This window comes from Homarus americanus, unplaced genomic scaffold, assembly GCF_018991925.1.
Source record: "Homarus americanus isolate GMGI-L3 unplaced genomic scaffold, GMGI_Hamer_2.0 scaffold45562, whole genome shotgun sequence".
In the NCBI taxonomy this organism is placed as follows: Eukaryota; Metazoa; Arthropoda; class Malacostraca; order Decapoda; family Nephropidae; genus Homarus; species Homarus americanus.
Window position 1 is genome coordinate 13513635 of NW_024744839.1, and position 12004 is coordinate 13525638.

Here is a 12004-nt window from a genome sequence, read left to right on the forward strand (position 1 = left end):
AATTTCAGCAAAAATATTACATTTCCGTGAATGTATTATATCAAGCACAGTATGAATAAAATATCATTGTAATATAACAGTATTTTAACCGAAAACTATTAAAAAAACGAGTAACATCTCTTGAACAACGGAAGGTTAGGTAAAATCTTTTGTTTTCGTCATGTAGTTTATCCTATTTTACATTAAAATACATCACGTTTCAGCAAAACTACTATTTATTTCCAAGAATATATTCATTTAGGCACAGTTAAAGTAAAATATACATGTGATGTAACAGTTTTTTAACTGAAAACGATTCGAAAAACACGTGTACCGTCTAGCTGATACTCAACAGCTGGTTGTAAACAATAGGAGGTTGAAGTAGATTACCGGGTATTATATTAAGTGTGAAATATCGAAAAGGTTTTTATTACCGGTATTTTTTGTAGATCAATGAGAACTGTGATACCGTATATATGATATGATAAGTTAGCCTGTGCTAAGAACTTCAACATAGACTACTGAAAACACGTTGTAAGGTAATTTAGCCTATTGTAAGTTGGTGAGCTTCATTTGCTGAAGGAACTGCACAACTTTTCATTCCTAATTGGTACATATTTCACATTTCCATTGTTTACTGGCAGTAAATGGTAAATATTTTTCATGTCTGAAGCTAAAAGTTGCATCCCCCCCCCCACACTAGTGGTGGATATGTTACATTTAACCAAAAAGATGCTGGTGTTTTATCCCAGCAGTGGGTGGACCAGCATTTTAGCTTAAGGTCCGCGAAGGTAATATCCCCCCCCCAAAAAAGTTCAGATTTTGTCCGAATTATCCGAAATCCGGATTAAAGGGGTCCGAATTAACGAGGGTCGACTGTAATGCTAAAAAAATATACTTTGCTGTACCGTTGTAGTGAAAAACATGGTGGGTGGAACTTACATATACACAGTTAATGAACTATTGATGGAAGAAGTAGTTTTGGGGACTGAATAGTGAGACAATGTGGAGCCTCCCGGAGGATGGCGCCCTACCGTGGCCCAGAGGGCGGCGTTTCTCCTAGTGTGTGTGAGTGTGAGTGTGTGTGTGTATATATATATATATATATATATATATATATATATATATATATATATATATATATATATATATATATATATATATATATATATATATATATATATATATATATATATATATATATATATATATATATATATATATATACACAAGTGATCGTGGACCCTTTGTGCCCGGTGGCAAATCCGGTGGTACAGTTTACCGAGGCGTGAAAGTTCGAACGCTCATGCTTGGCTAGCGCGCAACCGCCGTCCGGCTGATTGCATACAGCGACATCATTTTCCAGATGGTTGCGGTTGTTATAATCATGGTCGTGTTTGTTATAATCATGGTAGTGGTTTTTATAATCATGGTTGTGGTTGTTATAATCACGGTCGTGGTTGTTATAATCATGGTTGTGGTTGTTATAATCACAGTCATGGTTGTTATAATCATGGTAGTGGTTTTTATAATCATGGTTGTGGTTGTTATAATCATGGTCATGGTTGTTATAATCATGGTAGTGGTTTTTATAATCATGGTTGTGGTTGTTATAATCATGGTCGTGGTTGTTTTAATCATGGTCGTGGTTGTTATAATCATGGTCGTGGTTGTTATAATCATGGACGTGGTTGTTATAATCATAGTCGTGATTGTTATAATCATGGTCGTGGTTGTTATAATCATGGACGTGGTTGTTATAATCATGGTCGTGGTTGTTATAATCATGGTCGTGGTTGTTTATAATCATGGACGTGGTTGTTATAATCATGGTCGTGGTTGTTATAATCATGGTCGTGGTTGTTATAATCATGGTCGTGGTTGTTATAATCATGGACGTGGTTGTTATAATCATGGTTGTGGTTGTTATAATCATGGTAGTGGTTTTTATAATCATGGTTGTGGTTGTTATAATCACAGTCATGGTTGTTATAATCATCGTAGTGGTTTTTATAATCATGGTTGTGGTTGTTATAATCATGGTCGTGGTTGTTATAATCATGGTCGTGGTTGATATAATCATGGTAGTGGTTTTTATAATCATGGTTGTGGTTGTTATAATCATGGTCGTGGTTGTTATAATCACAGTCATGGTTGTTATAATCATGGTAGTGGTTTTTATAATCATGGTTGTGGTTGTTATAATCATGGACGTGGTTGTTATAATCACGGTCGTGGTTGTTATAATCATGGTAGTGGTTTTTATAATCATGGTTGTGGTTGTTATAATCACAGTCATGGTTGTTATAATCATGGTAGTGGTTTTTATAATCATGGTTGTGGTTGTTATAATCATGGTCGTGGTTGTTTTAATCATGGTCATGGTTGTTATAATCATGGTCGTGGTTGTTATAATCATGGTCGTGGTTGTTATAATCATGGTCGTGGTTGTTATAATCACGGTCATAGTTGTTATAATCAAAGTCCTGGTTGTTATAATCATGGTCGTGGCTGTTATAATTATGGTCGTGGTTGTTATAATCATGGTCGTGGTTGTTATAATCACGGTCGTGGTTGTTATAATCATGGTAGTGGTTTTTATAATCATGGTTGTGGTTGTTATAATCACAGTCATGGTTGTTATAATCATGGTAGTGGTTTTTATAATCATGGTTGTGGTTGTTATAATCATGGTCGTGGTTGTTATAATCATGGTTGTGGTTGTTATAATCATGGTCGTGGTTGTTATAATCATGGTCGTGTGTCATGGGTTGCGTTGGGCCTCCCGCACAACCCATCCCAAATGTTTGTTTACGGTAGAGATAGGATAACCGGCCAGCCATGACTGGGACATGTAGGGGGGGGGCAGGCCAGTGAGACAGTGGTGTACTGTTCATCACTTCACGCCTCAAAAAAACCAATTTAGCAGTGGGCTTTAGACCTTGGGTTAGAGAAGACCTCCGTTCATGGATTCTAAGAGATTGAAATATACAGTCCCACTCACAGTGCTATTGGTCTGTGCAAATCCCCAGATTTTTGTTAAGTCCACAAGTTAACACATCCTGTAAAGGAAGTGACACGGTGAGGGCCTGTTTGCTACAAGAGCACTCCAGGTCACCTAATAGATCTAAACGACACCACCAGGTTGACAAACTCCCTTTATAACTTACGGTACTGTATGCGTGAATGAGTGACTGACCTATCCATGCAAATTATAAGTCCAGTGTATGGAATTGTGCCAAATAAAACGTAAGTGCAATCATCTGCCCGTATCTGTGATCCTCTATTATCATTATTACTAAGGGTACGACTCATTGGTTATGACAAAGATAACCAATAACTTAGATGGATGTTGGAAGCGGTGAATTCACGGAAATCATCATTTATCAAGGGCTATAACGCATTGAGTGCCGAAGCAGAGCAAAAATTCTGATGAGTGACACACACCACAATTCTTGGGTGAGTAAATCATGTGAAGGCATCCCCGAAGTTTCACGGTAAGAAAGCCACTTTCCTGCACCCTTAAAACGAACATCGTGGTTGTTATAATCATAGTCGTGGTTATTATAACTATGGTCGGTTATAATCATTATGGTCGTGGTTGTTATAATCATAGTCCTGGTTGTTATAATCATGGTCGCGGGGTTGTTATAACTGGCGCCCTGGTTGTTATAATCACGCGTCGTGGTTATGACTGCTATCTAGTGTGTAGTGTAGTGTGTATGATAATGACTTCTGCCGAATATGGTGTCTGATGTGTCTCTTTCTCTTCCTCCTTGGGTTCTAGGCGATTTACTTCGGACAAAGGTAGATATATAATCATGGTCGTGGTTGTTATAATCATGGTCGTGGTTGTTATAATCATAGTCGTGGTTATAATCATAGTCGTGGTTGCTCTAATCATGGTCGTTGTTGTTATAATCATAGTCGTGTTTGTTATAATGATTGTCGTGGTTGTTATAATCATATTCGTGGCTTTAATAATCATGGTCGTGGTTTTTATAATCATGGTCGTGGTTATAATCATAGTCGTGGTTGCTATAATCATGGTCGTTGTTGTTATAATCATAGTCGTGTTTGTTATAATGATTGTCGTGGTTGTTATAATCATGGTCGTGGTTGTTATAATCATGGTCGTGGTTATGATCATAGTCGTGATTGTTATGATCATAGTCGTGGTTGTTACAATCATGGTCGTGGTTATTATATTCATGGTCGTGGTTGTTGTCATAATGTCATGGTTGTTATAATCATGGTCGTGGTTGTTATAATCATGGTCGTGGTTGTTATAATCATGGTCGTGGTAGTTATAATCTTGGTCCTGGTTGTTATAATCGTGGTCGTGATTGTTACAATAAGGGTCGTACCTGAGACTAACACAAGTAAAATAAACCCCACACCTTATCATTAATCTCAATAAACCCAGATTAACCTCACCTAATCAACAGGGTTAGAGACCATTAGGATTGTACCACCAATACCGATACATTTCACACTTGATTAATAACAAAACATTTAATCACATTTCCAATAGCTAATGTCTTACGGATATCTTATCAACTTGTGAGTCTTACATGTCTATATAATTATGTTTTATTCTTACAAATATTTATAGTTTGTTGTGTATTGTATTGTATAATATGGTATTGTATGGTATTGTACTGTATTGTATCCGGTTGACAGAGTACAGCGAATGAGAGTGCGGCAAGTCCGTAGACTTGCATGGTTAATTAGGGTGCGCCAAGTCCGTAGACTTGCATCGTTTTCCATCGTAAATAAAATGGTTAATTAATGCCTTCCTAAAGAAACCAACGACATGGGACCAGGTTTGTTCCACTTTGTTCCAATTTTTTTGCGATTTTTCCACCAAGTTTGATGAAAAACGATTGTGCCGTTTCGGCTGCCCAGAACAGAGAGACAGACAGACAGCTAGTCCTATAGTATATTAGATACTGTACGTTCAAGTCAAGCTTCAATCTTTCAATTAAACCAAAAAGATAGGACCACCTCCTTGTGAACAAAGTTCAAAGGTTTTCATCTTTTATTCCTCTTAATTACATACAAATCTAGTACGTACTCTTACCAACAGAGCCTTTAATATATGTTCAAGCTATTTCCACTTGGATATTGAACTAAAATACATAAAGGAACTACTCTTTATCAATGGTTTCCCTAAGAGATTTACAGACACTTACATTGGCAAAACCCTTAATAGGTTTTTAGTCCCACACAGCCTCAAATCCACACTGTCCCTAAATATTCTATCTATTTCACCATCCCGTACACAGGCCCACTCAGTTTCACCCTTAGAAATAAACTTAAGAAGCTTTTCAATGAATTCTATCCACAAATTTCTCTTAGACTTATCTTTAATACCCAGAGTTCAATTAAGAAATTCTGTAAAATTACAGACACCACACCCACACACCAGCAATCCTCAGTTGTTTATCAATTTACGTGTGCTAGCTGTAGGGCAGCATATATAGGTAAAACTAAAAGACATTTGATAACTCGCATCGATGAACACTTGGGCCGTTCCGTTCGAACAGGCCATTTAATAACACAACCACCACATTCAGCTATTCGTAACCACGCCCACCAACATGACCACCCGTTTTCGCCGTCTGATTTCTCAGTTCTTGGCAAGAGCGACTGTGATACAGACCTCCTCATTATGGAGGCATTACACCAGTATAAAGAAAAGCCTTAGCTTTGTGATATGGCCTCCAGTGAATTGTTGTGTTTTTCGCACTATGGTTCGTCTGAATTAAGGTAATACCCCCCTGTATATTTTATTTCATACTTTTTATTTCCTGATTTTAGCTTTGTATGTAGGTCTCGTCATTTTTGTCGGTTTTGAATTAGATTGCTCTTTTTTAAATTTTGAAAGTTTATCGAAGGTAAATTTTCGTATACTATTATGATTTTGTTGTATATCACCTGTATTTTTAAACATTTTCAAACTCTTTAGGCTCTGATGATGGAAAAGGATTATTTCCGAAACGTTAGCAATTAAAAGAAGCCCTACTTCAAGATGTTTGTGTTTAGCCTGATTTTCCTCTTCGTTATAAAACTACGCTTTCCACATAACAAGTCTATTGCTGAAGTTTTATATATATATATATATATATATATATATATATATATATATATATATATATATATATATATATATATATATATCGTGTAGATCCACAATGAAAACGTGGATAAGATAAATCTTGATAAAATCACACTGGAAAAGGGAAACAACGGAGCACCTTAGCTTTCGTCTTTATTCAAGACATCTTCAGAGGCAACTGGATTACATGGGCAGAGAGAGGCTTAAATATACAGGGTACCTTATAAAACATGAGGCCAGGTCATAATGATGTCATCCACTAATCCCCACACCAACACACACGTAGAGGAGCTTAAGAGAAGGGGGGTGACGTGACTAGTCAGGTCAGGTCAAAAATAAGGGACCCACTAAATAACTATCATACATCTAGATCAAAGGTTTTCAAAGCATTTTTAACCTTGGGCCACTGACAAATAAATTTATGTAACATTATCAGTTTTGAACTGACCATCATTAAGGTTTATTGATTTTAATTCCTTAATCAAACTAGCTTCAACCAGAAGTCTTTCTGTGACACAAGATGATTTAAATACTTCTAAGGGGTACTTGTAAGCCCGGACCTACGGCCTAGAAAACAGTGCGTTAATGTTTGAAATAAGGCAAACAGAGTATTGGGTTTTATATCTAGAAGTGTAAGTAACAAGAGTGCAGAGGTCTTATTGCAACTATATCTTGCGCTAGTCAGGCCACACCTCGATTATGCGGTTCAGTTCTGGTGCCCCTATTATAGAATGGATATAAATTCACTAGTGTCGGTGCAGCGAAGAATGACAAAAATGATTCCGTGACTTAGAAACCTTCCATATCAGGATAGGCTAAAGAAACTTAACTTGCATTCCCTAGAAAGACGAAGAGTGCGGGAAGATATGATAGAAGTATTTAAGTGGGTGAAAGGAATCAATAAAGGGGATATAGATAAAGTTCTTACAATATCCGAGCAGGATAGGACTCGGAGCAACGGATTCAAGTTGGATAAGTTTAGGTTTAGGAGGGAGATAGGAAGAAACTGGTTCACAAATAGGGTGGTGGACGAGTGGAACAAGCTTAGCAACTTGCAGTAAGTGCGGGAACTCTGGAAAGTTTCAAAAGGAGGCTACATAGATTCATGGATGATAGAGAGTGGTAGTAACTCGACAGGAGCTGCCATGCACAGGCCAACCGGCCTATTGCAGACTCCTTATTTTCTTATGTTCTTATGTTCTTAAGCTTTTTTCCCAAGCAATGGGATGATTATTATTCCTAACATGAAGGAACAGGGCACTGCTTTCAGATGCTGTTCTGATATTGTACTTATGTTGATTGATTCTGAGCTGCAGTGTTTTTCCTGTCTGTCCTACATAATTACAATTACATTTGCTACATGGAATACAATAAACACTTCCATTTACATTCAAACTTGGGCTATTTCTTATTAACATATTGGTAATGGTTGAGTCATACTTGAAAACAACATTAATATTTAGTAGCTTGAAGGACCGAACTAACGGGACAAATTCATTACGATAGGGCAGAGTCAAAATATTCTTAAGTGTAGGAATTTGCCTGGTTTGAGAGGAATGAAAGGATTTTTTAGCCCTTTTAAAACAACGATCAACAAACTCAGAAGGGAATCCGAGTTTTTGTGCAATGGAACGAATGTGTTTCAATTCATCGTCAATAAATTCAGAGTCACAAATACGCAGACATCTTAAGAACATAGCAGAAAAAACTGACATTTTGGTAGACTCCAGGTGATTCGATAAAAAGTGAGAGAAGGAGTGTCGCGCTTGGCCGTGAACCTGACAGATGACCCCGACCTGATAACGACATCTCAGACTGCCGAGTTCCAAGTCAATTTAAATAATGAGTTACTTAATGCACAGAGGCAGAACATACCATACAAAAAACTCAGATCAGACAACAATGACCCTAAATGGATAAATAATTATTTAAAGAACATCATTGGCCAAAGGAAGGCTATAGGTAGAAGGATAAACCGTGGCGAAATTTACCTCCAGGATTATTATAAGATATTGGCGAGTAGGGTTAAAACCGAGATAAGGAAAGCCAAGAGGAATAATGAGGTAAGGATAGCAAGGGAGGCAAAGACAAACCCCAAAGGATTCTACCAAATGTATCAAACTAAAACACGAGAAAAGATTGGACCAATACGGTCAGATACCGGCGAGCTCACTGATAACGACGGAGAAATGAGCAATAATTTGAATGAATATTTTTCAACAGTTTTCACCACCGAAAATTTAAACATGATACCCGAGGCACCGACTCTATTCAGAGATAGTGAAGAAAACAAATTAAGCGAGATAGTAGTGACTAGTAACGATGTTAGTAAGCAAATAGACAAACTAAAGCGTAATAAGTCACCTGGTCCTGATGAGATATTTGCCAGAGTATTAAAGGAATGTAAGGACGAGCTTAGTATGTCCTTAGCAAAGTTGTTTAACATGTCGTTAAAAACAGGTGTAGTGCCAGAATCCTGGAGGATAGCGAATGTAATACCGATTTTCAAGAAGGGGGATAGATCACTATCCTCTAACTACCGCCCAATCAGTCTAACATCAATAGTAGGCAAATTACTGGAAGCAATCATTTCAAACTCTATTCGAAATCACCTGGAGAAGCACAGATTGATCAATGATTCCCAGAATGGCTTCACAAGCGGACGTTCTTGTCTAACTAATCTATTAACATTCTTTTCATCAGTTTTTGAATCGGTGGACGAGGGGCACAATTATGATGTGGTATATTTCGACTTTAGCAAAGCCTTTGACAGAGTCCCCCACGAAAGACTAATTAGAAAGGTAAAAGCTCATGGCATCAAAGGTAACATCCTTAAATGGATTAGGGCGTGGTTACAGGGCAGGAAACAACGAGTGAGCATTAACGGCACTAAGTCCCATTGGAGCAACGTCACAAGTGGAGTTCCCCAAGGCTCAGTACTTGGACCATTATTATTTATTATGAACATAAACGACATAGATATCGGCATAGACAGCAACATAAGTAAATTTGCTGATGACACTAAAATAGGACGTGTTATTAAATCTGACGAGGACTCAGGAAAACTACAGGAAGATCTAAAAAAAATTTTCGAATGGTCTGAAAAATGGCAGATGAAATTCAACGTGGACAAATGTAAAGTACTCAGTATAGGAGATGTAAACAGGGAAACCAGATACCAGATGAACAACGATGCCATAGAGAAATCCGACTGCGAGAGAGATTTAGGACTAATGATAAGTAGGAACCTTAAGCCAAGTAAACAATGTGTTTTTGCTCGTAACAAGGCTAATAAAGTACAGTACTTGGGTTCATACAAAGGAGTGTTAGTTACAAGACTAGCGAGGTCATCCTAAAACTGTATCTTGCTCTTGTGAGACCACACCTGGATTACGCAGTTCAGTTCTGGTCACCGTATTACAGAATGGATATAGAATCATTGGAAAGAATTCAGAGGAGAATGACAAGACTAATCCCAGGCATTAGGAACCTTGAGTATAGAGACCGGTTAAAGCATCTTAATTTGCACTCCCTCGAGAGACGTAGAGCGAGGGGCGACCTGATAGAGGTGTATAAGTGGAAGTCAGGGCTAAACAAAGGGGACATTACAAAGGTACTCAAACTATCCAACCAGGAGCGAACTCGTAACAATGGTTTTAAATTAGACAAATTTAGATTTAGGCGTGAAATAGGTAAACACTGGTTTGGAAACAGAGTAGTGGATGAATGGAACAAGTTACCAAATATCATCATTAACTCGAATACGCTGAATAGCTTCAAACATAGGTTGGATGCTTATATGAGCAATAGGGGTTGGGTGTAAACGGGACTGCCCAGTATGGGCCAATAGGCCCGCTGCAGTTTCCTCCATTCTTATGTTCTTATGTTCTTTCTGTATACTTTACATTTGTAGTTTTGGCCATTTCTCATGATAACCATATCAAGGAATGGAAAGAATCCATTTATTTCTCTTTCAATTTTGAATGTGATTCTTGGGACAATATCAAGATATATATATATATATATATATATATATATATATATATATATATATATATATATATATATATATATATATATATATAATATATATATATATATAATATATATATATATATATATATATATATATATGTGTGTGTGTGTGTGTGTGTGTGTGTGCAGAAAATTCCTTAACATAGTTTGCAGTCGTGCCGCATATTTTTCTCCCTCAGCTTGTTTAATATTAATGTAGACAGCCATAGATTTCATGTACCTTGGGATATCATTAAATGTGGTCTCTTTCTCTACTATGAAGTCTTACAGTGGATCTCTCCCCTACAACAGCCTAACCGCAATCCAATGCGACAGTATCCTAGCAACCGGCGAGTTTCTCACGGGGGGTCGCCACCTGCGACGTTTGCATCCGGGTTTACCCTGGCAACGGAGTCCAGCAACCGGCGAGTTCCCACAGGTTTACTTCCGGCTGCTGTGTATATAAGCTCTCAGTCTCGCCATTGAAATTCATTCTACCCTAAGTTCCTGAACACGCAACACCTCCTCTGAGCAAGCTCCTCGCTGACCAGCTCTCATTCTACCCTAAGTTCCTGAACACGCAACACCTCCATCGAGCAAGCTCCTCGCTGTCCAGCTCTCATTCAACCTGGAGGCCAGCAACACGCAACATCTCTAACGAAGCTCCAGCACGCTACTCACCCAACGTGTATTTTGAGCAAGCTTCTCACCACACGGCATCTCCAGCACCAGACTGTTTTGTATATAATATATTTTATATAAGAAAACCACCACCTAGAGTTGTGCTAGACAACATGTAAGACAACAGAAACCCTACAAATGGTGACCCCCAGAAAAATGCACTCACACAGGATGGAGGAGGAACGGATCACTCTCCCAGTCTTCAATCACAACATTGAAGACTGGCTTATCCACACCAAGGCAGCTCTCATCGTCTCTACAGCTACAGACAAACAAAAGTACGTCGCCCTGGTCTGTTCCCTGCCCACAGAAGTCGCCACGCAAGTCTCAGAGATCATCACCAACCCTCCAGCTGACAACAAATTCACCACTCTACGAGATGCTCTCAAGAGGCGTTACCAGCGGCCTCACTCCAGTCTCCTGCGAGACCTATCCGGCTTCTCCCTCGGCAACTCAACGCCTGCACGTCTTTGGAATAAAATGCGAAGACTGAACTCCCACCATACAGACAGGCTTCCTGACACTATCCTGCGCCAGCTTCACACTCAGAAGCTCCCTGCAGAAGTTCGTCTCGTCCTCTCGGCATTGGACTACTCTACTACCTCGGCGACTTATGCAGCCACGGCAGACAGAGTAATCCACGAATACACTGCTGTGCGCCATGTTGCAGCAAACTACTCAGTGGTCACACCATCGCTTAGTCCCTGTTTCGTGAACCTGATCAACGCTCCTCAGAGAAGTAGCATTCCACCAGACAAGCAAGACATTAGGGACCTGTTGCAAACTTTGAACTGCAGGATGGACACCATTGAACAGCTCTGCTCCTTCATGCCTGCTCTTCTCCTGGTCCTGTCCCACTCACTGTGTTCTACCAACCCCAACATTCCCGGCCTGCCCCAGACCTCACCACCAGCCCCCAGCACAATGTACCTACCTTCTGTTGGTACCATCAACGTTTTGGCGCTAAAGCTAGACGATGTGAGGCTCCCTGCAACAACACGGAGAAGCAACATCGATGGAGACTGGTAGACGCCATAACTTCCGACACTATCAAGCAGCACGTCACACGCCTTACTTCTGACCTTGACCACTTCACTCCTGCTGCCCGTCACCACCTACTACAAACACTACGTCAGGCGGTTTCTGCATTCAAGGCTACTGACCTACACCAGCCTTCCCACCGCCCTGAACACATTCATCCCACACCTC